The sequence below is a fragment of the Castor canadensis genome, chromosome 10, assembly GCF_047511655.1.
Source record: "Castor canadensis chromosome 10, mCasCan1.hap1v2, whole genome shotgun sequence".
In the NCBI taxonomy this organism is placed as follows: domain Eukaryota; kingdom Metazoa; phylum Chordata; class Mammalia; order Rodentia; family Castoridae; genus Castor; species Castor canadensis.
The window spans coordinates 14,327,463-14,355,020 of NC_133395.1; the positions used below are offsets into that span (position 1 = coordinate 14,327,463).

A 27,558-nucleotide genomic window follows, 5' to 3' on the forward strand; every position below is an offset into this window, starting at 1 on the left:
CCAAAGAAGATAAGCCAGTTAAATATATAGTTACAAAATATTACATAATCTTACAGAAAATACATGAGCCCTTTGAAGGAAAGAATTCCAGAATAAAGCTTGTTTTTCCTATACATAAAACTATCAAGAACTTAACAAGTTGAAAACATCCAGACAAATAAATCCCTTTCAGTGTAAACTCATTTAATCTGCTAACACCATGGTAAAAATGTATGTTAATCAAAAGCCAGACTACTCTGTCTATTGTTGAGTTTACTTTCTGATCCCACAGACTAACACAGCACCATGGCTGGATTAAAATCACACTGAAGAATGTTCAATTCTGGGGAAAACACACTCTTTCATGGAGATCATTTTTTAGCTTTATGTCGGTGTAATATCTTGGCTCCATCTTGAGCTCCAAATAAAAGGTTCTAACGAAACTCCTGCTTTTAATAACTACCATATAGTGAATTTATTTACTCAAAAGTATTTAAAGTAAACCACTTTGCTCATTAATCATCGTTACACTTGCAAGGAGATTCAAGCAAACAACCTTTGAAAATGTTTCTCAGGTCAAACTTCAAATCACTCCTACAGTTTTCAAACACTGAATTTTAAAAGGTGGTTTATAAATATATGCACACAGTGTAGCTAGTTAATTAAGGCAGATATTAATTATACCACTATTCAATTTATCATTTTAAAGTTACAAAAGCATATGTGAACATTGATCAACTCCTATACAGCTTGGAGAGCATTAGTCTTGGGAAGGAGCTAAAGCCAATTGTGTGCCTAGAGCAGGAAAAGGGATACACTATGCAGCCCTACCAAAAACTGTTGAAAAACAAGAGGGAAACTAGCAGCATTCTTTTATCCAGTGAATATGTGGGAATTAACATATTAAGCACAGCAGCAGTAGAAATATGGACTCCATTTTCACTTTAACCCTGCATGCTTAGCCCTCCTATCAAGGACATCTGCTAATGCCAGCATTAGCAGATCTACCTAGGATTGAACCTGTGTTTTCAGATCTACTCAGTGTTTCTTCAGATTGCTTCAAATGCCACCTTGAAATCAGGGTGACTTTCACAGTTGGTTTGCATTTTTTCCAATGCAATGAGGATGACAATCTTCATTATAAGCAAGTCCACGATGATCTTGGCAGTGCTTTTTGAGGTCATTCATACCTTTTGGGTTCAGAATAAAAGAAAGTCTCTCCCATTTCTTGAAGAACTGGACTTATTTCTTTGGCCTTATTTATGAAGAAATTAGTAAAAATAAAAGAAGTATGAGTTACAATCTCAAAGGATCACCTACCACCCAGTTCTAGCATCTCTCTACTGAAGACCAATTACAAATTATAAATGCTCCCTCTCTTTTCACATCAGCTCTCTCTTTCAAACCTCTTCATTCTCATCACTGCCTACTGCACTTCTGTTTCCCTGGTGGAAATTCCCATGGAATTCATATAGCAGGAAATGGAAACATGACCCAGGAATTTCAAATCTCAATCTGCAAACAAAAATCATACTCTTTTTCACTTTCTTTCTTTGTCTTGAAATCTTGACAAATGTAAAAGATTAGGCAAGACAGACTCTTAGAACCTATTCCAAATGTTTAAAAAACAAATCTGAGCCAGAGTACCTTGACTACGAAACGCTGCTGCTTGCCAAGACTTTGTTCCTTTTTGATTACTCCCTGCCCCTGAGTGGGTCTGAACTTTATCTTAGCATTCAGAGAAATGGCCCCATTAAAGAATTGAACAGAAAAAAATTAAGAAAAACTCTTTGAGTGTTTTGCTATAAAATGAAAGCATCATAAATCAATTGTAGCACAGTCAACCCATACACTTTATACCTTTTTTTAAAAACCATAAATAGCATTGCATGAACAGATGTTTGAAGCAGAACATAATTTGGCTTTCCTAACCTCCAATGCATTCTTGATTCCTGATTACCAACAAGTTACTTTTGAGCATAGTTATGACTGAGTAAATGTTTTGCAAATGAACAAAAGTAAGACCACAGTAAGCTTGCAGAATACAAAGCAGGAATTTTGTCCATCTGGGTAACAATAAAAGAAAAAAAAAACACTACCCTGCTAGTAGGCAAAAGTGTTCTTTTAAAAAAAAATCCTATTTTACCCCAGTTCCTAAAACTGTATGCAGTACTACTGAAAAACAAAGGTTCCGCAGACGAAGTGGGTAAAGTAGGAGTTTTGCCCACTAGCTACTGAGGCCAGTAGTTTAGGCCCTCTTAGCGGTATTACTTAGGAAAAAACAATAACTGTAAGAAGCACTTTACGTTTTTTTAAAGAACATAAAGGAAAACAAGTTTTACTGCAAAATGCCTACATGCAATTTATATCTCAAGTAAAATATTTTAAATCTTCTTACTTGAGAGTATCTAATGATGAGATTTCCAGGCCTAAATTAACAGAGCCACTTCTCCTTGGTACAAAAATAGGCTCCTATTGATCAAATTCAGCAGAGGGCAAACTAAGCAGTCTTGTCTGCCCATCTGTATGTGTTTTGCCAGCTCAGAATATCCCTAAAGAGGAACAGAAGTGCTGGGAATCAATACTGCCCAATCCAATTTTTTCTCATGGCTATCAAAGAGAGTTCGGTAATTAAGAAGCAATTCCATTCAAATGTCTAGTACCTATACTATAATCAACAGGGACTTAGATGATTCCCTGTTTCTAAAATACTATTTATGTGTTCACTTTGTACATCACATTTATGTAACTGTCTCATTGTCACCAAGCAAATAACAATTTTCTCTCTCTACCACCTGAGCAACCAGCATTGCAAGTTAAGAGAAATGACTATGTTGTTTGAGGTTTCGGGTTATTTAAAAGAGGACCAACCTGGAGTTAGGAAGTTTGTGACAATTTAAGTTTGCAATTTAAGTTGTTTCCATTAGGTATTTTAAAGGTAACATTGAATGTAACATATGAAGGGCACACTCATATGAATAGAAAAATTCATATTGAAAGGATAAGCAAAGGTTTGATGCCTGAAATATGCTTGAGTATGACAATATAAGAACAAGGGTTCTAACCAGGGTCATTCAGGTAATTATATCAGCTCCTTATTACTGATAGCACTGAGGTTATATAATCAACATGGCTTGCCTATTCTTTTGCTACTTTATTGAAATATTGCAAGAAAACCATCAAGAGATAAAAACACGTGCATATACTAAGGACAGTTAGAGTAATTCAGAAGGACTAAGGCATTTCATAAATATGCATTCATAGCCAAATATACAATGGCTGCATTTCCCAAAGAAAAGCTCAAGACAGCAACCAAACACTTAATCTGAGAAAGAAAAACATAGTTAAAGTCAGGACTGCAAAGTAAAAATCCATGGATTATGCCAATAAGTTATATATATATGTATATATAATATATAATAAATATAATATAATATATATAATTATTGGAAAAATAGAGCAAGAAAACTTCAACTTAAATACTACTATCCCAGGTGGGGAGGAGTGTGGAATTTCTGCAGAAGCTTCTAATTATGTCACTTTCTTAGATACGATTTAATACGTTAGACAGAAGTGAAATTCCTCTATGAACTTGACATATGAGGCTAGCAGGACTGACAATGTCAAAGGCATGTGGAATCAATGCACCTAATAGATGGAAACAGATTGTACAAATAATATTAAATATTGTATTAACTTATCATTAAGAAAAATGTACTCGCTTATAACCTAGGAAATGAATTTTCAGATGAGTAATTTGTATAAGTGGGTGGGGCTGCCACTTTGTCTCGTCTGAAAACCAATTACAGATTCTGATTATTCTCTTTATTTTTACCCAGCAGAAATGATTTATAAAAATGGTTCATAATGCTGATTATATGGCCAGATGAATCTAATCTTCAATATTACATAGCAGTAACTATAACAAAGGAATCAAAATACTATTTCATCATTTTATACCCCATGTTTATAGTCATTCTGCCACACCCAAATAAAAAGAAAGAAAATAAATTTGTTCTTCCAAAAATTTATCTAGAAGAGCTGAGTTTTTATAATTCCATTGAAGCCTCAGAGTACAACTAAACATATTCATAATAAAAAGCATTGTGCAAAATTGACTCTTCTATAAATAATAGCATACCTTCACCTTTCTACTAGGAATGGCTCAGAGATTATGTGACTCAAGAAGACTAGGTTTAACTATCAGCTTTTAAAACACAGTCATTTTCTACAGCAATTCCACTGGCCTGGTTACTTCTGTTTCACTAAGCATGGGCTTTCTGCTTCCATTATAAAGCCATCATCAAAGAGTTTGAAACTAACCTAAAGAATAGTACAAGTTTAAGACTTTTTTAATACTTTGATTTTAATAATTATGTGGTTTGTATCTTGTGTTTTTTTAAATTTCTGGCTCTTCTGTTGTTAGCAGGGAATGATATTCCCCCCAAAACATGATATTTATGCTAGCCAAGCAGAGGAGTATACATTTCATCAGCCCAGTTCTGATGGTATGAGGATTTTCCTGTCCATAGTGACTCACAGTCAATCTGACTGAAAGCCTCGTTTTTCTAGTATAGATGAGTCTCTTCAACCCACTATAAATAAACAAACAAACAAATGTGTGAGTTGCAGAGAGCTCTGCTACTTTAGCAGACATCTAACCAAGTGAAGACAGAACATCACACATGAGCAGACTTCATTGTTATAATCAATGCGACTTAAAAACATTGCTCTGACATATTTAGTATTATGAATAATCATTGTACCACATGGCAATTAGAGAAAAATGCAATGTTGTTCGCATAAATGACTACAATTAATGTTAGGTTTACACAGCAAAATCAAATTTTCACAGCACTACATTTTTCATTAAATTACCCCCCCAATCAGTGTCTGTTCTCTTATATCACCACTTTTGCACTCACATTGAAAAAGCAAACATCTTCTACCTTCAACTCTCATGGCTGGTTTGCACTCCCACCCTGACACAGAGCCCCTATGATTTCATTAACAGCCCAAAGTGAGGCACCTTTTTTTTGGTTTTATTTATTTTTTCCTTTATTGTTGTGTTAGGTAGGAGTACGTTGTGGCATTTACAAAGTTTCTTACAATGTATCAAATATGTCATATTTGAATTCACCTCTCCCCCAATTCCTGGAATAGTTTCAACAGGCATCAATTTCACATTTACATACATGTGTACAGTATTTGCACAATATTCACCCTCCTAGCCCCTTTGCCTCCCCCCTCCCACTGGTAGGAACTGTTATGCCCTCCTGTTCTCCAATTTTATAGAAGATAAAAGAAAAACATGACATTTTAGCTTGTTTGAGATAAAGGTAGCTACACAGGGAGCTTCCTTGTGATATTTCCATGTATGTACATATTATAACCCCAATTGGTTTATCTCCTCTAATTTTCTTCATTCTCCCTTAGTCCCTTTCTCGTGGTGACTTTAATCAATTAAGATTTCTATATTCATTCTTATATAGAGGGTATATCAACCATATTCAACTTCTTGGTTTCCTTCTTTTACCATAGTCCTCCATAGATGACCTCCCCTTAGTGTGACCAGTATTTCATAATATTGCTGCATTTGTATTAGGCCCGTATTCCACATATGAGAGAGAACATGCGACTTTTGGCTTTCTGAGCCTGGCTAATGTCACATTTGGTTCCTACTATATGCTCTACCATATAAGCAGCATGCTCAATACTGACAATGTCTACTGCCAAAGAACCAATACTACTGAGACAGTGAAACCTTGGAACAGTTAGGTAGGAACTAATGGGGGATGGAGAAGTCTGTCCCCTTTTCTATCAGCTTCTCTGAAGGATCCTGTACAATTCCTTCTGATAATCCCAGTAACTCATTCCAAATATTAAGGAAAGGATGGCCAGAAAGGGAAGTGTAGTCACATAAGACATGCTTTCTGGATCAGTTTTAACCAAACTTGACTCTGTTAACCATAGATAGCATAAGTCGCCCAATAAGTATTTAAATTTTCCATACCATTAGAAGTAGAGGAAAGAACAGGTTTTATAAACTAGTACATACTATGTTGTAATCCTGGTCTTCTGGTCTAGTTGATTTCCAGAATCTGTTGACTTTGAGAATTTCTGAGTAAGCAAAGTAGCCAATAGCTAATTGCAGGGATTGTAGCTGTAATAAAAATACTAGTCAAGGCCAGCTTTCTGCTATCTCAAGTGACACTGTGGGTGCACTATGTGGAAAGGCAAATTGAAGCAGGTCCTGTTTACTGTCATTTGATGGTGTTGTGAGATGATTGTCCTTAGTGTTTCTGCACTAAGGACAGAAACACTTATATCAGCTTCTGCTCTGGCCTAAACTTTCAAGGGTGTTTGTAGGATATTTGGTTGAGGTGGTGGAACCTTGAAGAAGTAGAGCACAGTGGAAAGTCATGGAAGCTTCAGCCCATGAAAGTGGGTTGGATCTCACAAGACTGGATTGTTATAAAGTGAGGCCCTTCCACATGTTCAGCTCCCCCTTCTCATACATATGGCTCCCTGTCCACTTATCTGCCGTGTTGTGATGTGGTCAGATGGCCCTCAACAGGATGGTGGCGCTATGATAGTTGCCACCAGAATCATAAACTTTATAAAGTCCCTAATCTGTGACTTTGTTATAGCAACATGAAATGGACTAAGACATATGGTGAACAATCTTAGAAGACAAAAAGAGTATCTCCCTGCAGGCAAAGGTTGATCAGGTTTATGTACATTGATTATAAAACATTAGAGCTTCTGTACACAGGGTCCTCAGCTATGCCACAAATCCTTGTGTGCACAGCATCTACTTAGGCTCTTTATTCCACATTTCTCTCATGCAGACAAAGTTCATACTACCTGCCATGCTATGAGGAAGGAATTCTCCTAACCCAAGGGTCTCATGTATTTTGCCAACACCCACACTACTAGCTTGCAAGCAGGACAAAAGTTCTTATTTGCAATTACTCCTACTCTTAGGTAGCAAAATAAAAAGTTGCCATGGATTCCCCAAACTCATTAGGAGAAAAAAAATATAGAGGAATGTCTTAGTGTTAATAGCTTTAATGAAGAAGGGAAGATAAACAGCCAGCCAAAAAGAACTTCAAGACTTTGAAGGCTGCCATTTTTCTATAAATAATCTAACAATTCCCCTTATTGTATATTATAAAAAGTATGCTATAATTCATATGATTATTGGTTCCTGACAGACTTAGAATTGTTGGCAATTCAAATAAATCTAAGACATTCAGAAAACTAAGATAACCCTCTTAAAATCCACATTTTAAAAAAGAAAACCGCAATGACATTGAAAATCTGATTTGTTATTGCCCATATTAATTTATAGTCTGCCCACAAAATATTAACATTAAGCACAATTATTTCCTGTCAGTGGATTTCTGTCAATCTTTTGAGGGGAGAGAAGAGAACTTTGTAATTCCTTATAGAGAAAGAGAGAAAAATGTCTCCTTCAACACTTTGGTTACTACTGCTCAGCTGTGCCATTTGTTCAGAGCACAAATTTGATAATATTGCTCCAAAACATGGCTCTTTACCCTCAAGTTCTGAATCTCTATGAATTTAGCAGGTTTACTATATAGATTGTGCTGATGGCTATGTTCTCCTTGGTTAATTAACACTCTGCATCATTTAATTCTGCATTACATAAATACCAGTAAAGATAGTAAAAAATAAAACTAGATGCAAATTTTATGCTCACTGCAATGTGAAAATTAGGCCATAGGAAAAAAATTCCTGGCTGGATTCACAGTTTCCTTGTGCCAGCTAGAGCCTTGAAAAAAATGTTAAATTATTTTTCACCGATTCAACAGAGGTAAAAATGATCACATAAAACCAGACTAAACAAAAACAAGTCAATGAGGCTGCTACACATGAAGCTTTATACAAATGAAGGACTGTCAAAACATTCCAAAATGTCAAAAATTCATTTGAAAATTTACAGTGTCTTTAAAAAAAAAAAAAGAAAAGAAAACCTTCCTAGTATAAATTTGTCTTTCTGTAAAATTTAGTCCCAAACTCTCATCACAAAAAAATATCTGTCCTCTCAATTTCTAGAGCTATATCTATAATGTTAATTTGCAGAGTGCAAGTGTCTGCCAGGGATGGCCTAGAAGGAAAAAACTATACACAAAAACAATAAACTCTGCATAAGAGGATTTTTTCAGAATAATTTTTAGACATGCATAAATCAGAGAAGCATTTGTGTTAGCTAATCACTACTAATGAGGCTTTAGCAGAGAATTCAAACTTCAATATTTAGCTAAAATTTTGAAGTGCAGCATCTGAATTAAATTAATATCATTGCTTAGAAAGCTAAGGCATTTTGCAGCTTATAGTTTTGGTACAAACACTCAAGGTAAGATAATATGATATGTTAACCATTAGCCTAGAACAAGTCTAAAACACAAAAAAAGATCCAAAACCATCTTTACTGATATCTAAAAAAAATTAAAATACATTTTAGAATTTTTGAAGATGAAATTATATTATCTTTATCAATGTCATTGGGTTGATTTAAGTAGTACAAAAATGGAAAACGTGACACCATCTATCCAATCTTTTCCTCTACCAATTTTGGATAATTTTTAATGTGTTAGAAGAAATAATGATCTAAAACATAAGAAAGAATCAAAACTAAACTGTCTTAGGTATAGAGGCTATCACAGAAGACTAAATCTGCTTCCATAATATTGTTTGGTCTTTGGACATGACAAAATTGACTCTTGATTCCAGCTGAGGCCTTTACACAGAGGTTTGAAGATCCCCCAGTATGACTTTACAAGTCACGTTCAGGTGTTTGTCTAGCACTGGTGTATTTGATACCATGCAAACTGTTTTGCCAGTATCATAATTTCACCTCTTTAGCAAAGATGCCAAATGCTCTATGACAGGCTACATTTGTACTCCTGGCCACATCTGTTTCATCATGAGCAGAGACACTCACTGCCTTTTCTTCAGCAATGAAAGTATTGCTACAGCATAATTTCTTATTCACCATAAGCACTATTTCTATGGAAATATAAGCCAGGGACCTCTTGGGCAATTTGTATTCTCAAGACAATCATCTCAACTTCTCATGGAACTGGTAAATATTTTTACTAAAGAATGAAAGCGAGGTGGCCAGTCTCTAGGATATGGAAAAAATTCTCAATAGTCATTCAAATCTCAGCCAGGAAAAAGAACACAGAGGTAGGCAAGCAGGGGTCTCTATTCAACACAAAATGTTTAAAGACATCTTTATCTAAAAATAGGCTGTCTCACAATAATTCCATAAAAAATCAACTGTGGTGAGATTTTTTTCACAAACATCAATGTTCTGCTGAGATGAATAGACAAGTTTTTAAATAAGTCTCAAAAACAATCATAAAAGTCCTATGCCAAATACCAGAAGGAAAACAACAAAGTAACAGTTCATCAAAAAGGTTCATAAAACTGATTTTTTAACAGCCAACTGTACCCCTTCCCCCAAATATGGCTTTGTTCAAGCCACCTCAAACAAAGCTCTACTTGTCACTCAGACAGCAAGTTTCCACATTCGCTGATCTACCACTGAGTCAAACGTTTGCTCGAGGTCAGCAAGGCAAGTTCTCCATGTAACAACTAGCTTGGTCTTTGGGACAATTAAGCCAGGGAAATCTAGGAATAAAACTTTCTCTCTTACCTGGAGCTGCTCTTGAATGTGTGTTTTTTTTTTAAATCCAAGGTATATACTTTATCTGTTTCATAAGTTAGAGTTTTAGAAAACAATGTAATATAATGTGTAATAGTTTCCATCACATAGAAATTTTAACTTTCAAATTCTGTGATTCATTTTTATATGAGAGAAGGGCAAACAGAAGTCATCCAACATTGCTCAATGACTTTGGAAACTTTCTAAGAAGTCTATTGTGATAAATAGTCTATCATTTACATTCTCTGTCATAAAAGAACATCTATTTTAATGGAGAACATCATCTTAAGTGAAGTAAGACAGGTTCAGAAAGACAAAGGCTGCATGTTTTCTCTTATATGTGGAAGGTAGAACCAAATACAAATACAAGCATTGTCATATATACTGAACATGTATATGTAGTAGTGGGATTATTAGAGGATGGTAGAAGAGGATAGAAGAAGAAAATGTTAGTGAATAATACTGAAATATATCACATCTGTGTAGGAAAGAGACACAATGAAATGATTAAATGATACAGAATGGGGGGAAAGGGTAAAGAAGAGTAATATAGAGGATTAAAATGATTAAAAAACAATATAATTACAGGCGAAATACCAAGGTGAAACCCCACTGAACAATGAATGGACAATTAAGCAATGATGGACAGGAATGTAAGGCAGATCATATTAAATGGAGGGTACTAGTTGGGAAGGGAAGGTAAGCGAAGAGGGTAAAAGAGGTGAATATGGGCAATTTTTTATACACTTATGAATATGGAACATTGAAACCTGTCAAAGTCACTTTAAGAAAGGGAAGGAAGAAGAAGGAGAATAATGGAAGGGATAAACCAAACTAAGGCACATTGTACACATACATGGATATGTCACGATGAACCCCCTTGTGCAACTAATATACACTAGTAAAAGCATTAAAAAATAATAACACCTAGATTTTTATAGATTTCTGGAGATTTAAACAATAGGTATAGCTACATACATATATGTATACATATGACACATGTGGGGATAGGTGTATACATATAGGTATATGTATACATATAGGTGTATATTCTCTTGATGACAAATCAATTTATTTGAGATCTATCATGGGTCCAGCCTGTAAGGAAATCTGTTTGGTACCATTATTTAGCAACAATGGAGCTTTTATTCATGAGGTAGAACAGAGTAAAGGATTTGGAAGACTGGGTCACAAAAAGCATCCTTCCTTATAGAAACATTGCAAGAACTGGAATCATGCAGACTTCTAACAGAAGAATGAGTTTTATTTCTCCAGACTGGCATGGCAGCCACAAAGCAAGCCATAGTAGTTTTCCTGGGGTGAAAAAGGAGAAATGATCTTTTCTGGACAATAGTGCACACTCAAAATGAACTTTGTAAAGGCTTCTCAACTTTATGTTCTCAACCTAATGGTGAGAAACAATGCAAATGAAAACTATACATCATCCAAACACTTATGCTGTTTCTGTGGCTGCTAAAGTGCAAGACATGACATGTAAAGATGAACTAAATAAATGATCCCATAGTCTCACAGCGACAAGCTCAATTTCAATGCTATCTAGGTGTCAGAGAAGAGCTTCGGGAGTAAAACGAAAGGACACTCAGGTGGAGAAGGGTTAGGTGGGAAGAGTCCCCAGGGAGGCCCCCTAGAGTTGAGTCTAGAGAGTCAAGGGTACTGGGTGAAGAGAAAAGGCTCAGGGACAAAGAGAACATGATTTGTTAGATGCCCAAGTGTTTTAGGTGACTAAGACCTTTCTTTTGAGTATTCATTGGGTGCCCTGAACTACAGTAGGTATCAGAAATATCCAGAAGACAGTGGTGTGCAGGACAGAAGTAAGAAATTGGGACTGAAAATTAGGCCTGAAGTGGACAAATGCTTGTCGGGTACCATCTCAAGTATTTTGGTCTTTATTTATAAGTGATTTGAAAAACCTGGAAGAATTTTAAGCAAAGGGAAAATCTTATCATATTTGCGTTAGAGAGACATTTTGGTGGTGTATATGATGTATTAAATGAGTCTAGGTCAGAAGCTAGAATTTCAGACAGAAAAATGTTTGTCTTGTGGGATATTTTTAAGGTTAACCCAGAGGTTTGTGTTAAGACAGAAAAGAATTTATATAATCCTCGTTTTTAGGTCAGAACTACAGATAAGAGGACGTGGGAAGGGGAATAACTCTGACTTCAACAGATGTATTTACTGTGCCATGAACAATTAAGTGAAGAGCCTCCACAATGATAAAAGTGGATGGCATGTTCAGGGAGAAGAAAACCACCCTCTCAGACTAAAAGAAGATGGAACTGAAGAATACACAGGGCTCTGGAAAGGCAGGTCTTCTGAGAGCTGAGAATGAACAAGTCACAGGGGAGGAAGGGAGAAGGAAGAAGGGATGGAGGGGGGCTCTACTTTGGATGGTTATAAGAGAGGAGAATACATGAAAGCTGACGACCTTCCTATGTCAGTGAGCTTTGCCTCCAGAAATCCCTTGATTGGTAAACCTGCTGAATGGTACTAAAGTAGAAGTTGATGTTTTGCTGAGTATCCTCACCTAGGAACTGGGAAAAGCCCAGTCCACATAGCACAGAATATAATGCAGCATGATGGATTTCTGTAAGGCCACCTGTGAGTGACTATTGGAAGAGTTCTGATGCTAAGAAATGAACACACTGGAGATTAAAGGAGTAGAATTAAAAAGGACTTTAGTGAACCCTAGAATAAAAGAGATGCAGAAGTAAGAGAATTTACAGGTTTGGGCCAGATAATGAGGTAAGTGGTCCCACTAACTGAATTAAGGAATGAAGAGGAAGAACCATATTTAGAAGGCAAATTACTTGCCTTATGTATCTCAGTTGTATCATGGTGGAAAGGAACCCATGAAGGAGTTGCCCAACTGGACCCTAACATCCACTCTAGATTGGCTTTCTCTGACAACAGGAATATACCAGGAACATTCCACTTTCAACTAATGGAGCTCACCCACACAACTCTCTCAGACCCATTGTCATGCTTAATCTTTTCCACTGCCAAAGTTGTGTATGAATTCAGTAAGAAAGAAACCACTAGAATAAAAATAATGAAGCCCAGTTGAAGGCTGTCAGGATTGTGAAAGTCTCTTTAAAAGGGAAATCACACCAGATCTTGTTAGTTACTTTTTCATATTATTGCAAGAAAGAAAACCCTCCCACTTGTAACCTTGAATCAGTCTTCTCACACGTAGAGTTTATTTTGGGTTTTGTTTTATTTTATTTTTTTGGCAGCACTGGGGTTTGAACTCAGGGTCTCAGGCTTGCTAGGCAGGCACTCTACCACTTGAGTCACTCCACCAGCCCACAGAATTATTTTTATTAAACCAAAGGGTTTGTGGAAAAGCATATGTTATTAGAGATGTTAGTTGGGTAGGTCAATATGCATAGTAAGACACTGTTGAATAAACTAGCCTCAAGTTCACTGGTGTAAAAAATAATATATCTAAAAAAATCTCTTACTTGAAACTTGTTTTTTATAAATGGTGTGGATATTGATATCCAATTTATATGAATTCAATAAACAAAACAATTACTTAAAAAAATCTAATACTTTAATTTCTAAATTTTTATTCCCATTACCAAAGTGATTTAAAGGAAAATATATAATAGTGTTCTCTCATGGAGCTTGAGTCTTCACTAAATATTGCTTTGATACTAATGAATTTGAGTTGCTTTCTAAAGAAGGCATTTTGGGTTTATCAAAATATTCATATTCTTCAATACTTCATCTTATTTTCTTCAAATAGGAAGATTAAATATAAAATGAACAAAACTCATTTGGCTGTCATATACTCCTGTTGCCAACACCAATGTCAAGCATCCCTCAACACACTTTTTGCCCAACTGATTGTTTTATTTCATAAAAAACATAATAGCTTCAGTGTTTTCTTCTTCAGTAAACACTAGGTGATATCTGGTTCAATGCTTTTCAGCACAAAATTACACCGAAGAAAAGTCAATGTAATAGGTTTGACCTATTATTTTTATCTATTTCGTACCAATTTCCACAACCTATTGTACCATTGAGCATCTCTAATGTGGGGTAATTCATTTCTGACTCTCTACAATCGACCCCTAAATGCACTGAGGTCACTCACTGCATTTGATACCCCCATTTTTCAACAATTTCTCCTTACATTTAGATAATGTTTTTATTTATACAGAGTATATATGCTGTAAATGCTCAGAGAATACATTTACGAGACTCAAGTATAGTTTGCAATAAAAGGGAAGAAAACATCAAAAGTGCTGTTTCAGCGAACACCATCCATTCAGTCTATTTATAAGAAACTACCAGATGAAACCTTTGGTCTCACATCACTATCCTGAGAAATGTCACATATATAAATAGCACATTAACAATATATGTTTTATATACCTACAATTGTATACTTCATCGTGTTCAAACCTTTTTATTGTTCATAAAAAGGTGAACTCTCTAACATATTCCTACGTAATAAACCCTATCATTTAAGTATCATACTGAACTCAGAAATTACAGTATAAAATACTATTTATGTACAAGTCTATTTCTGTACCATTATAAACCTAAAAATTTTAAGATTTTTTTTGCATTAAAAAATTGAAATCAATGACTGAATTATTAGGCTGCTTATAATTCTCAAGATGTGTTCATTCAACTTACAAAAACAAGAAAGTCTTCACTGTTTATGTAAATTTTAATTAAACATGTGATATGTATTAGTGGAGAGTCTTCACCATAATAAAACTTCCCTTTTGGCTTCTTTACCCATCAGGGTCCAGTCTAGGAAATCTACATGCAGTGATATGAATTATTCCTCTGGTTCCCAAGAAGCCACAGAGTCTGTCAGATTCTACAGTACTTCCCCTCAGAAATTCCAAACTTGGGTACCTACTCTATATAATTAATAGTTTAATTTTTATCACAGTCTGTGATTTAAATGCAAGCATCTCAGAAGGATGTATAATACAAGAAGATTTCAGCTCCATATCACACTTTTCTCTACCTCTCCTCATCTCTGATATTATCAGTTATAGACACCAGTGATATGGAATAATAATGGTACAAGTAGATCATAAAGTGGGGTAAAGTGAGATTCCAAGATGGCGGCTAGAGGTAGGAAGCAGAAAGCGAGCCTCCTATAGTGAAATCTTGGAGAGACGCTGGAGACACACTTTGCAGGCATAATCACCGAGAAAAGGCATAACTTTGACCCCTCCACACCTCCAGCCTGCGCAGAGAATCTCCACTTCACGTTAAACGGAGAACCGAGGAGGCCCCCGGGGCCGCCAGTGGCCGGCGCCCATACGGCTTGGGAAGACGCGGACCAGGTGAGCTTCGCGGTACCGCGGTTCCCCCACAGACAAGCCTGGGCCAGAGCAGCATAGCCCCCTGGACAGACTGACCTCCACCCGGGAAAAAAAGAGAAACTGAGTACTAAGCAATAAGAACAGTTAAGACACGCTGGAAAGAGGGTGGGGCGCCCTGAGCGCTGAAGATTGGGGGAAGGGAAGCCTTCCCAGGACTGTAAAGAAACGAGCCGGGCGGGCCGGAGAGGCTCTGGCGGGAGCAGGGCGCGCCAGCAACCAGGAGCGGGGACGCTTGTGAGAGGAGGGAAGACCCACTTCCCACGTGAACTGTAAATAAACACGCAGGCCTGACAACGCGGGGCAGTGTCGCCTTTCCCAGTGCTTGGAAAGGGAAAAGCCTGTGGCAGAGGCCCCCCCCCCACAGGAGAACTCTGAGCAAACAAAGCCTGTGGGACCAGGTGAGTGCTAAGCTCACCCCAGAGATCTGCATAAATAACGCCTCCAGCTACAGGCGGAGAGCAGCAGGCAGGCAAGCCACAGTTGCAGATACCACTCTCAGAACTGCCTCCAGACGCTTTTTTTTTCTTTTTCTCCCTACCTTTGATGAGAGAACAACCGAATTACACCTGCAAGCTGAAAAACTTACTGAAACTATTGCATTTGAACTGGGGACACTTGGTGGGGCTTTTTTTTTATTTTTTCTTCTGTGTGTGTGTGTGAGTGTAGTTTTGTTCTACTTTATGCATCCCCTTTGATGAGACAACTACAGAACAACATCTGAGGCACCAACTCCAGGACTGGAGATTAAGACGGACATCCAAATTATTAAGACTGAAATTGCATTGCATATAAACTTGGAAGTTTTTTGGTTTTTTTTTTTAATTTCCTATTTTCCATTTTATTTTAATTCATTTTTATAAATAGATATTACTTTCATATACTTATTTTTTATTTTTTTTATCTTTGATTTTCAATCCTCTCTCTGTCTCTCTGTTGTCTGTTCAGCTTACTGTCGATTAGTACACTAACACTCCCTGTTTATACCTTTGAAACTCTCTTGTCTGATACCTTGTTCTGCTTTCTCCCTCTTGTCTGTATATTTGTTTTCCCCTTTTCTTTAACTTCTTGCTTTCCATCTCAGCTCACTCTTCCATTCTCAATATTACCATTGTTATTATTACAAGCTAGAAAATACTTAATTACACACAGTACAGGGACAGTAACAACACCAAGGACAATGAAAGGAATACCGAAAAAACAGGGAAACCAGTTTCCCCACAGCAAAACATTAGTACAGGAACCAGAGGGGAATGAAGAGAACAGAAACTCAGAGCCAGACTCCAACAAAATGAAGATAAACTATGCCAAAGGACCCAATGAAGCCTACAAGAATAATTTAAAAGAAGACATACTACAAGTACTCAATGAGAATTTTATAGAGATGATACTGGATAGGGTCAACCAAAATGTACAGGAGACACTCAAGAAATTCCAAGACAATAAAAATAGAGAATTTGAAAAAGCAAAAGAAGAAATAAAGGAAACCATAGAAGCACTGTATAAACACCAAAGTGAAAGAGAGAACACAATGAATAAATGGATAAATGAACTCAGGACAAAAATAGACAACAATAAAGAAGAAAACAGCCAGGATATGGAAAACCTCAGAAAAAAGAACGAAACAGAACTGCAAAACAAAACGGAAAGCCAATCCAGCAGAATAGAACAAACAGAAGACAGAATCTCAGAACTTGAAGATGAAATGGTAATTAAAGGAAAAACCGAAGAACTATTAATTAAACAACTCAAGACCTGTGAAAAGAAAATACAAGAACTCACCGACTCCATCAAAAGACCAAACTTGAGAATCATGGGCATCGAAGAAGGAGAAGAGGTGCAAGCGAAGGGAATGCGTAATATATTCAACAAAATAATAACGGAAAATTTCCCAAATCTAGAGAAAGATATTCCCATACAAATGCAAGAGGCCTCCAGGACACCAAACAGACCAGATCAAAATAGAACTACTCCACGACATATCATCATTAAAACAACAAGTTCAGAAACTAAGGAAAGAATATTGAAGGCTGCAAGAGAGAAAAAACAAGTAACATACAAAGGTAAACCCATCAAAATCACAGCAGACTTCTCAACAGAAACATTAAAAGCAAGAAGAGCGTGGGGTGAGATCTTCCGGGCACTGAATGAAAATAACTTCAACCCCAGGATACTCTACCCAGCAAAGCTATCATTCAAAATAGATGGAGCAATAAAAGTCTTCCATGATAAGCAGAAACTAAAACAATATGTGACCACAAAGCCACCATTACAAAAGATTCTGCAAGGGATCCTGCACACAGAAAGTGACACCCAACTTAACCATGAAAAGGCAGGCAGCACCAAACCACAAGATAAGAAAAAGCAAGACAGTAGAGAGTAACATCAAGTTAGGTACACACAATCAAACCTTCAAACAACTAAGATAACTAAATGGCAGGAATCACCACATACCTATCAGTACTAACACTTAATGTTAATGGACTTAATTCACCCATCAAAAGGCACTGCTTGATGAAATGGATTAAAAAGGGAGATCCAACAATTTGTTGCTTACAGGAGACCCATCTCACTGACAGAATAAGCATAGGCTTAGGATGAAAGGCTGGAAGAAGATTTACCAAGCCAATGGCTCCCGAAAACAGGAAGGAGTAGCAATACTTATCTCTGACAAAGTAGACTTCAAACCTACATTGATCAAACGAGATAAAGAAGGACATTCCATACTAATAAAAGGGGAAATAGACCAAAAGGAAATAATAATCATCGATCTGTACGCACCCAATGTCAACGCACCCAATTTCATCAAACATACCCTGAAAGACCTAAAAGCATATATAAACGCCAACACAGTGGTTGTGGGAGACTTTAACACTCCATTATCATCAATAGATAGGTCATCCAAACAAAAACTCAATAAGGAAATCCAAGATCTAAAATATGCAATAGATCAAGTGGACCTAGTAGATGTCTACAGAACATTTCATCCAACCTCTACACAATATACATTCTTCTCAGCAGCCCATGGAACCTTCTCCAAAATAGATCATATCCTAGGGCACAAAGCAAGCCTCAGCAAATATAAGAAAACAGAAATAATACCGTGCATACTATCTGACCACAATGCAGTAAAAGTAGAACTCAACAACAAAAGTAAAGACAAAAAACATGCAAACAGCTGGAAACTAAATAACTCATTACTTAATGAAGAATGGATCATCGATGCAATAAAAGAGGAAATTAAAAAGTTCCTAGAAGTCAATGAAAATGAAAACACAACCTACCGGAACCTATGGGACACAGCTAAGGCAGTCTTGAGAGGAAAGTTTATAGCCATGAGTGCATATATTAAAAAGATTGAAAGATCCCAAATCAATGACCTAATGATACATCTCAAACTCCTAGAAAAACAAGAACAAGCAAATCCCAAAACAAATAGAAGGAGAGAAATAATAAAAATAAGAGCTGAAATCAACGAAATAGAAACCAAAAAAACCATACAAAGAATTAATGAAACAAAAAGTTGGTTCTTTGAAAAAATAAACAAGATCGATAGACCCCTGGCAAACCTGACTAAAATGAGGAGAGAAAAAACCCAAATTAGTAGAATCAGGAATGCAAAAGGGGAGATAACAACAAACACCATGGAAATCCAGGAAATCATCAGAGACTACTTTGAGAACCTATATTCAAATAAATTTGAAAATCTAAAAGAAATGGACAGATTTCTAGATACATATGATCATCCAAAACTGAACCAAGAGGAAATTAATCACCTGAATAGACCTATAACACAAAATGAAATTGAAGCAGCAATCAAGAGTCTCCCCAAAAAGAAAAGTCCAGGACCTGATGGATTCTCTGCTGAATTCTATCAGACCTTTAAAGAAGAACTGATACCAACCCTCCTTAAACTGTTCCACGAAATAGAAAGGGAAGGAAAACTGCCAAACACATTTTATGAAGCCAGTATTACACTTATCCCAAAACCAGGCAAAGACACCTCCAAAAAGGAGAACTATAGGCCAATCTCCTTAATGAACATTGATGCAAAAATCCTCAACAAAATAATGGCAAACCGAATTCAGCAACACATCAAAAAGATTATCCACCACGACCAGGTAGGCTTCATCCCAGGGATGCAGGGGTGGTTCAACATACGAAAATCAATAAACGTAATAAACCACATTAACAGAAGCAAAGACAAAAACCACTTGATCATCTCAATAGACGCAGAAAAAGCCTTTGATAAGATCCAACATCATTTCATGATAAAAGCTCTAAGAAAACTAGGAATAGAAGGAAAGTTCCTCAACATTATAAAAGCTATATATGACAAACCTACAGCCAGCATTATACTTAACGGAGAAAAATTAAAACCGTTCCCTCTAAAATCAGGAACCAGACAAGGATGCCCACTATCTCCACTCCTATTCAACATAGTACTGGAATTCCTAGCCAGAGCAATTAGGCAACAAGAAGGAATAAAAGGAATACAAATAGGTAAAGAAACTGTCAAAATATCCCTATTTGCAGACGACATGATCCTATACCTTAAAGACCCAAAAAACTCTACTCAGAAGCTTCTAGACATCATCAATAGCTATAGCAAGGTGGCAGGATATAAAATCAACATAGAAAAATCATTAGCATTTCTATACACTAACAATGAGCAAACGGAAAAAGAATGTATGAAAACAATTCCATTTACAATAGCCTCAAAAAAAATCAAATACCTAGGTGTAAACCTAACAAAAGATGTGAAAGACCTCTACAAGGAAAACTATACACTTCTGAAGAAAGAGATTGAGGAAGACTATAGAAAGTGGAGAGATCTCCCATGCTCATGGATTGGTAGAATCAACATAGTAAAAATGTCGATACTCCCCAAAGTAATCTACATGTTTAATGCAATTCCCATCAAAATTCCAATGACATTCATTAAAGAGATTGAAAAATCTACTGTGAAATTTATATGGAAACACAAGAGGCCACGAATAGCCAAGGCAATACTCAGACAAAAGAACAATGCAGGAGGTATCACAATACCTGACTTCAAACTATATTACAAAGCAATAACAATAAAAACAGCATGGTACTGGCACAAAAACAGACATGAAGACCAGTGGAACAGAATAGAGGATCCAGATATGAAGCCACACAACTATGAGCAACTTATCTTTGACAAAGGAGCTAAAAATATACGATGGAGAAATAGCAGCCTCTTCAACAAAAACTGCTGGGAAAACTGGTTAGCAGTCTGCAAAAAACTGAAACTAGATCCATGTATATCACCCTATACCAAGATTAACTCAAAATGGATCAAGGATCTTAATATCAGACCCCAAACTCTTAAGTTGATACAAGAAAGAGTAGGAAATACTCTGGAGTTAGTAGGTATAGGTAAAAACTTTCTCAATGAAACCCCAGCAGCACAGCAACTAAGAGATAGCATAGATAAATGGGACCTCATAAAACTAAAAAGCTTCTGTTCATCAAAAGAAATGGTCTCTAAACTGAAGAGAACACCCACAGAGTGGGAGAAAATATTTGCCAATTATACATCAGACAAAGGACTGATAACCAGAATATACAGGGAACTTAAAAAACTAAATTCTCCCAAAACTAATGAACCAATAAAGAAATGGGCATGTGAACTTAACAGAACTTTCTCAAAAGAAGAAATTCAAATGGCCAGAAAACACATGAAAAAATGCTCACCATCTCTAGCAATAAAGGAAATGCAAATTAAAACCACACTAAGATTCCACCTCACCCCTGTTAGAATAGCCATCATCAGCAACACCACCAACAACAGGTGTTGGCGAGGATGCGGGGAAAAAGGAACCCTCTTACACTGTTGGTGGGAATGTAGACTAGTACAACCACTCTGGAAAATAATTTGGAGGCTACTTAAAAAGATGGACATCGATCTACCATTTGATCCAGCAATACCACTCTTGGGGATATACCCAAAAGACTGTTACTCCAGAGGAACCTGCACATCCATGTTTATTGCGGCACTATTCACAATAGCCAAGTTATGGAAACAGCCAAGATGTCCCAGCACTGACGAATGGATTGAGAAAATGTGGTATCTATACACAATGGAATTTTATGCAGCCATGAAGAAGAACGAAATGTTATCATTCGCTGGTAAATGGATGGAATTGGAGAACATCATTCTGAGTGAGGTTAGCCTGGCTCAAAAGACCAAAAATCGTATGTTCTCCCTCATATGTGGACATTAGATCAAGGGCAAACACAACAAGGGGATTGGACTATGAGCACATGATAAAAGCGAGAGCAAACAAGGGAGGGGTGAGGATAGGTAAGACACCTAAAAAACTAGCTAGCATTTGTTGCCCTTAACGCAGAGAAACTAAAGCAGATACCTTAAAGCAACTGAGGCCAATAGGAAAAGGGGACCAGGAACTAGAGAAAAGGTTAGATCAAAAAGAATTAACCTAGAAGGTAACACACATGTACAGGAAATTAATGTGAGTCAACTCCCTGTATAGCTATCCTTATCTCAACCAGCAAAACCCCTTGTTCCTTCCTATTATTGCTTATACTCTCTCTACAACAAAATTAGAGATAAGGGCAAAATAGTTTCTGCTGGGTATTGAGGGGGGGAGCGGGAGGGGGTGGAGTGGGTGGTAAGGGAGGGGGTGGGGGCAGGGGGGAGAAATGAACCAAGCCTTTTATGCACATATGAATAATAAAAGAAAAATGAAAAAAAAAAAAAAAAAAAAAAAGAATCACGCAAAAAATAAACCATAGGCTGGAAAAAAAAAAAAGTGGGGTAAAGTGAGTTTATATATGTAAATACTAGCTAGTACACAGGATGCAAGGATAATCTGTGATGATAGTTATTGTATAATACCAGGGCTGACAACACCTTAATCTACAGGCCAACTCCAGAAGCTGAATACTACTAAAGACCAATTACTTTATTATAACTTCAGAAAAACCGTTTTCATCTCCATCCAAGCAAAAAGTACTTACCAGACACCTGCCATGGACCAGAAACTCTTCTACATGCTGAGAATGGCAAGGTGAACAAGACCAAGTCAGTACTTACATTCTAGTCAGGAAGAATCAACAGAGAAAGAAGGAAATAATAAAACAATTTTAAGCCAAAATTGATGTCATGAGTGCTCTGTTATGCTTTGTGACATTTGAAGGAACACATTCAAAGAATGACTATTTTTTAATATTCCATGATTGCTCAAAATTAGCCTACATTTTAGTTTGCTTCACATTTATGTATTTTCTTATACATTTTCCTTCTGTTTTTATTTGGAGAATTAAACTGTTTTCCTGATTCCTTATATTGCTAAATTTCTTACTGCATTTATTGAAATTCTTTCCATCATTCTTAACACCAACTAACTAATCTTCTAACCTAATATGGGATAATTATTCATATTTGGACCTTGGTTTTCCTATAAAGCTGTTTTTTGTAGTTTCATTTTTGTTCATCTTTCTTACGCTATTTATTATTTCTTTATTATTTATCATCTTCTCAAAAATGTTTTACTCCTGATTATTCTCTTTGTTATATTGACTCTATCTTGCACCAGAATCCCTCCTCTCAAATCCTTTCTTCTCCCCCTCACCTCCTCTGGTCCCCCTAGGTATCCCACAGAAATGTCATTATGTGAGATCTTCCCTCACGCCTACAGATCTGTTGTTTTTGCAACTTATAACTCTTACTTTTTAACTCTTATCCCCTTGTTGATGCTGTGCATCCTCAAGTAATTTCCTTAGAGTGTTGCATATGTGAAAATGTCTTTATTCTGGCCTCCTAGTTGATAATTTATAAAGATACTGGATTCTTAGGTAAAAAAATTTCTTTCAAAGAAGTACAAGTGGCTAATGAACACATGAAGAAATGTTCACCATCCTTATCCATAAAGGAAATGCAAATTAGAGCTGCATCATTGAAATTTCACCTCACCCCAGTCAGAATAATTATCATCAAGAAAACAACAAACGCTGGGGACCCAGTGTACAAGGGACCCTTATACACTGATACTGTGGCTAGGAATGTGAGTTCACGCAGCCACTACCGAAATCAATATGAAGGATACTCAACAAACTAAAAATAGTACTACCTTATGATACTGGAATAACTCTCCTGCATGTATAGCTGGAGGAAGCCAAGTCAGCATGAAATACAGATAGCTGCACACCCATGTGGATTACAGCACAATTCACAATATCCACATTATAGGTGGAATCAGTCTAAGTACCCATCAATAGATGAATGGATAAAGAAAACGTGTTATGTGTCCACAACACAGTAGTACTCAGTCATAAAGAAGAAGAAAATAGTGTCATCCACAAGAAAATGAAAATCATTTCAAGTGAAATAAGCCAGAATTAGAAAAACAAATATAACGTTTTGTCTCAAATGTGGAAGCTACAGCTACATAACAACAGAAACAGACATGAAAGTACAAGAGAAACTATTTGATGGAGGGTAGAGGAGTAGGAAGGAGAAACAGGACAAGAGAGGGTGATGGGGAGTGAGTATGATAAACATACATTGCATACATGTACGAATTTTTCACAATAAAGACCACTGTTTTGTATAATTAATATACAATAATTGAAAAAAAACCCTTTTCTCTCAGATTTGGAAGTCAATAATCCATTGAGCTCTAGAATCCAGTGCTGAAGAGCAGTTGGAAGAAAAGTGGATCTCTCTTTTATTTTTAAATTATAAGTTTAATCTCTCTACTTAAACTTGGTACTCTAAAATTTAAAAATGATATTGTCACTTTAAACAGTCCTCTGTCTTTTCAATGTGAAATTTCATGAGAATTTATAACTCTGGGAAATTTTCTTATATTGTTTAAGATTTATTCTTATAATTTTTTCACTTAATTTCTGGAGTTATTAGTTGAATATAGAACATTGCAGATTAACTTTTATGTCATTTACCTTCTCTTATGTTTCTATTTTGTCTTTTTTGCTATATTCTTGCTGATGTCTTAAAATTTAACTTACAAATCTTCTATTATATTTTGCATTTCAATAATATTTTTGTGGTTGGGGGATTGAACCAGAGCCTCATGTATGCTAGGTAAGTGCTCTATCACTTGAGCAAAACCCCCAGATCTTTTGTTTGTATTGTGCTTTTTAGATAGGGTCTCACTAGCTTTACCTGGACTCACTCAAACTCTTGATCAGTCTGCCTCCACCTCTTCAGTTTTTGAGATTACAGGTATGCACCACCATACGAGCAATATTTTTTATTTTAGGAGCTCTTTTTCATTCTCCGATTATCCACTTTTACAGCGTCGTGTTCCTGTTTTATGGACATAGTATATCACATCTTTCCGAAGATACCAATTATAACTTTTCTTATTTTCTGTGTTTTCAGAACTATGAATCACTTCCTTTCTTTAAAGTTAGCTTTTTCACATTTTTGTAGGTCTTTCTCTGCAAACTTGAAGAGTTTCCTCAGCAATTTTGTGCCTCTTTGTTGTCCATTTCTAATAATAACCATGTCTCTATGTTCCTGGGCAAGAACCGACAACTGGCAAATTCCACTTTCGGTAAGCATGAGAGATGACATTGTGCCACTGGCTCCCCTACTGCTGCTGTGTGGAAAGCTTTATCCTGTAGCAAAGACTCTCCCATTAATTTTCTTGGCTCTCCCACCTCACTCTACATAAAAACATGCTTAATTTTTTAAGTCTTTATCTTAGTTTGGGTTGCTACAATAGAACACCATAGCCTGGATGGTTTATAAACAAGAAACATTTATTTCTTACAGTTCTGGAGGGTGGAAGTCTGAGATTAGGCAGTCAGCCTGGTTGTGGTCTTGAGGAAAGCCTTCTTCCTATTTAACAGATGTCAGTCTTCTCGTTGTGTCTATATATAGTGGAAAGCGCAAGCTTGTGCTTGGGCCATTTCCTAGAAGGGCACTAATCTGTCCATGAGGACCTTACCCCCATGACCTAATTAATTGTCTGACAAAGTCCCCACATCTAAATACCATCATGTTGGAATCAGAGTTCAATGTGTGGATTTGGAGGGAACAAGCATTCAGCCACTGCAGTCCTTTGTCTATATTCTCAATCTGCTAAGAAATGATGGAGAAAAGATGGAGAAGAGGACGGAAGGAATTAATTATTCTTTTTCATGGTCACTGTTTTTAGATGCATTTCTCACTTCCAACCACTTCATCTCATAGTCTCTCAAGTACAGTCACTCTGGAATTCTTTAGATGAAACCATTGCAGCTTCTGCTGCTCCAATTAGCTATCAACACTCTTCCATACTATGTCAGCCAGCCAGAATTTCATAGCCTTCCATCTCTTCACTTGGATGCCATTTGTATTCCTTCAGTGTAATATTATTAAATTCCCTGGAATAAGAGGTGGTAAAACACGTGTGTGGTCTGTCATCTTTGACTAGGAATCCACTCTTTGCTTCTACAAATGGAAAATTAACTGTAAGATTAGTCATAAAGGTACAAAGAAGATACAGACAGGCAACACTAGCCTAAAGAAAGCTTACCAGTGTAAATGGAGTTTATCAATATGGTATTCTCCCTTATCAGCATGGGATATATTCCAAGATCCCCCCAGTGCATGTTGAAACTGCATACAGTACTGAGCTCTATGTATACTGTTTTTTCCTATATGACCTACAGCAATGCCACCTAGTAGCACAGTTAATCTATCCTTCCAGTTTTTATGCCCTGCAGCCCTCTTTACAGCATTACTCTTGTGCTTTGGGACCATTATTAAGTTGATTTGATAACCAAAATGGTTACTTAATGGCTTAATGAGCAGGTAGGTAGTATATACAGTGTGGATACACTGGATAAAGGGATGATTCTTGTCCCAGGTGGTATGGAATAAGATAGTATGAGATTTCATCACACTACCTAGAAAACATACAATTTATGAATTATATATTTCCAGGAATTTTCCATTTTTATTTCAGATCACAATAGATCATGAACAATTAAAACTTCACAAAGTGAAACCATGGATAAGAGGGAACTCTGTACATCAGAATACCAATAAATCAGTCCAAGGCCATTTAAAATTGTCCCAATTCACCATGCCTAAAAGAGTTCCATCTGTATTTTTGTTAGGTTTTTATCTATCCATTTAAAGCAAAGGTTCACCACTGACTATCAAAAATGACCCAGACTGGTTGGCATGAATTTATCATATAACTTATTTGTACAATACCCAAATTAGGCTGTTATAGTGGCAGCTCTAACCCAAGCCATCACCTAACTCTGTAATGTCTACACATGCACATAAGCCAAGCATCATCCCATGCATTTGGCATTGCTCAACTCAGTAATTGTCACACAACACTGTAAGGTAAGGACTCTTGTCATTCCCACTTCACAGGAAAATGGGGCACAGGTAGAACAAGTAACTTTCCCTGGCCACAGAGCTGCTAAGTGCCAGAGGCATGAAGTAAGCATACACAGTCTGGTTCCAGAATCTGTGCCCCCACCCCTAACACACATTGTCATCATGCTGTGACTTACAACTTATTTTTTTGAATTGTTTTATAAACTACTAAACGTATGTCTTTTTTGTAATCATAGTTAACATTTTTCCCACGTGTAAAACAGAAACATCTTGCTATACTTAAGAGATTGCTACGTCTGTTCTAAAATTAATATCTGATCATTTGATACTTTCAGAAGCATTGGCACATATTATGTGGTTGCATCATAATAACATCTTCCTATGTTTGTTATTACATGTTTCTAATAGCAAAGAGAACCAAGACCATGTGGCAATTGAGCCAGAATTAGAACTATAGTATTCTGGTTCCTATTCCATTTTTTCCCATTAGAAAAGATGTTGCCTACATGCATTAAATGCAAACACAAGATTTAGTTTAAGGTTCTTAGAAGTCAAATACAACCATATTATTTTAAATCAGGTGTGATCTCAGAATTCTGAAACACCCCACTACACAGATGATTTCACAAGAAACTTGAAAAGTTTTCTTAGAGGCTCCTAAAAGCATTATTGGTCTGGAATAATTGTAAAATCTTTGAGCAGATTCAAATATATTCAGTCAATAGATTTTTGCTGAAGTGGTGGTAAGTCAAATCCTCTAATTAAGAAATGTGAAGAACATTGGAATCTCCAAGAAGCTTTTCTTTGATGAACCACTTTGGATCAAACAAGAGTGCACATGCATGAGAGAGAGAGAGAGAGAGAGAAAGAGAGAGAGAGAAAGTCTGTTTCTATTCCTAACTATCTGTGTGATCTTGTATAAATCATTTCACCATCAAAGACCTTATCATAAAATAGGAACTTCTCATGAGACTATGAAACATGGTGAAAACTAAGTCAGAGTGTAGTTATAAAATTCATGCATGTAACAAACCTTCAAAATGCTCTTGCTCCAAAACCAAAGGTAGAGCAGAAAAGGGTATCAAATGATTATACAATGAACAGGGTATATTAAGACATTAGAACCAGCTGGATTAGGAAAATAGACATCAGTC

At 36.5% G+C, this 27,558-nt stretch overlaps 1 protein-coding gene and 1 long non-coding RNA gene across 2 annotated transcripts in view; both read right to left on the reverse strand.

Annotated features, from left to right (window-relative positions):
- The window catches only part of LOC141411437 (uncharacterized), a 40,314-nt gene extending 13,444 nt beyond the window's left edge, over positions 1-26,870 (reverse strand). Inside the window, exons 1-2 of the long non-coding RNA XR_012436169.1 lie at positions 24,224-26,870; positions 22,057-22,135 (exon numbers count right to left, since the gene is read on the reverse strand). This is a non-coding gene — a long non-coding RNA (uncharacterized lncRNA). The remainder of the gene's footprint in view (positions 1-22,056; positions 22,136-24,223) is intronic.
- Hs6st3 (heparan sulfate 6-O-sulfotransferase 3) overlaps positions 1-27,558 on the reverse strand; it is a 699,700-nt gene that overhangs the window by 326,898 nt on the left and 345,244 nt on the right. The window lies entirely within an intron of this gene.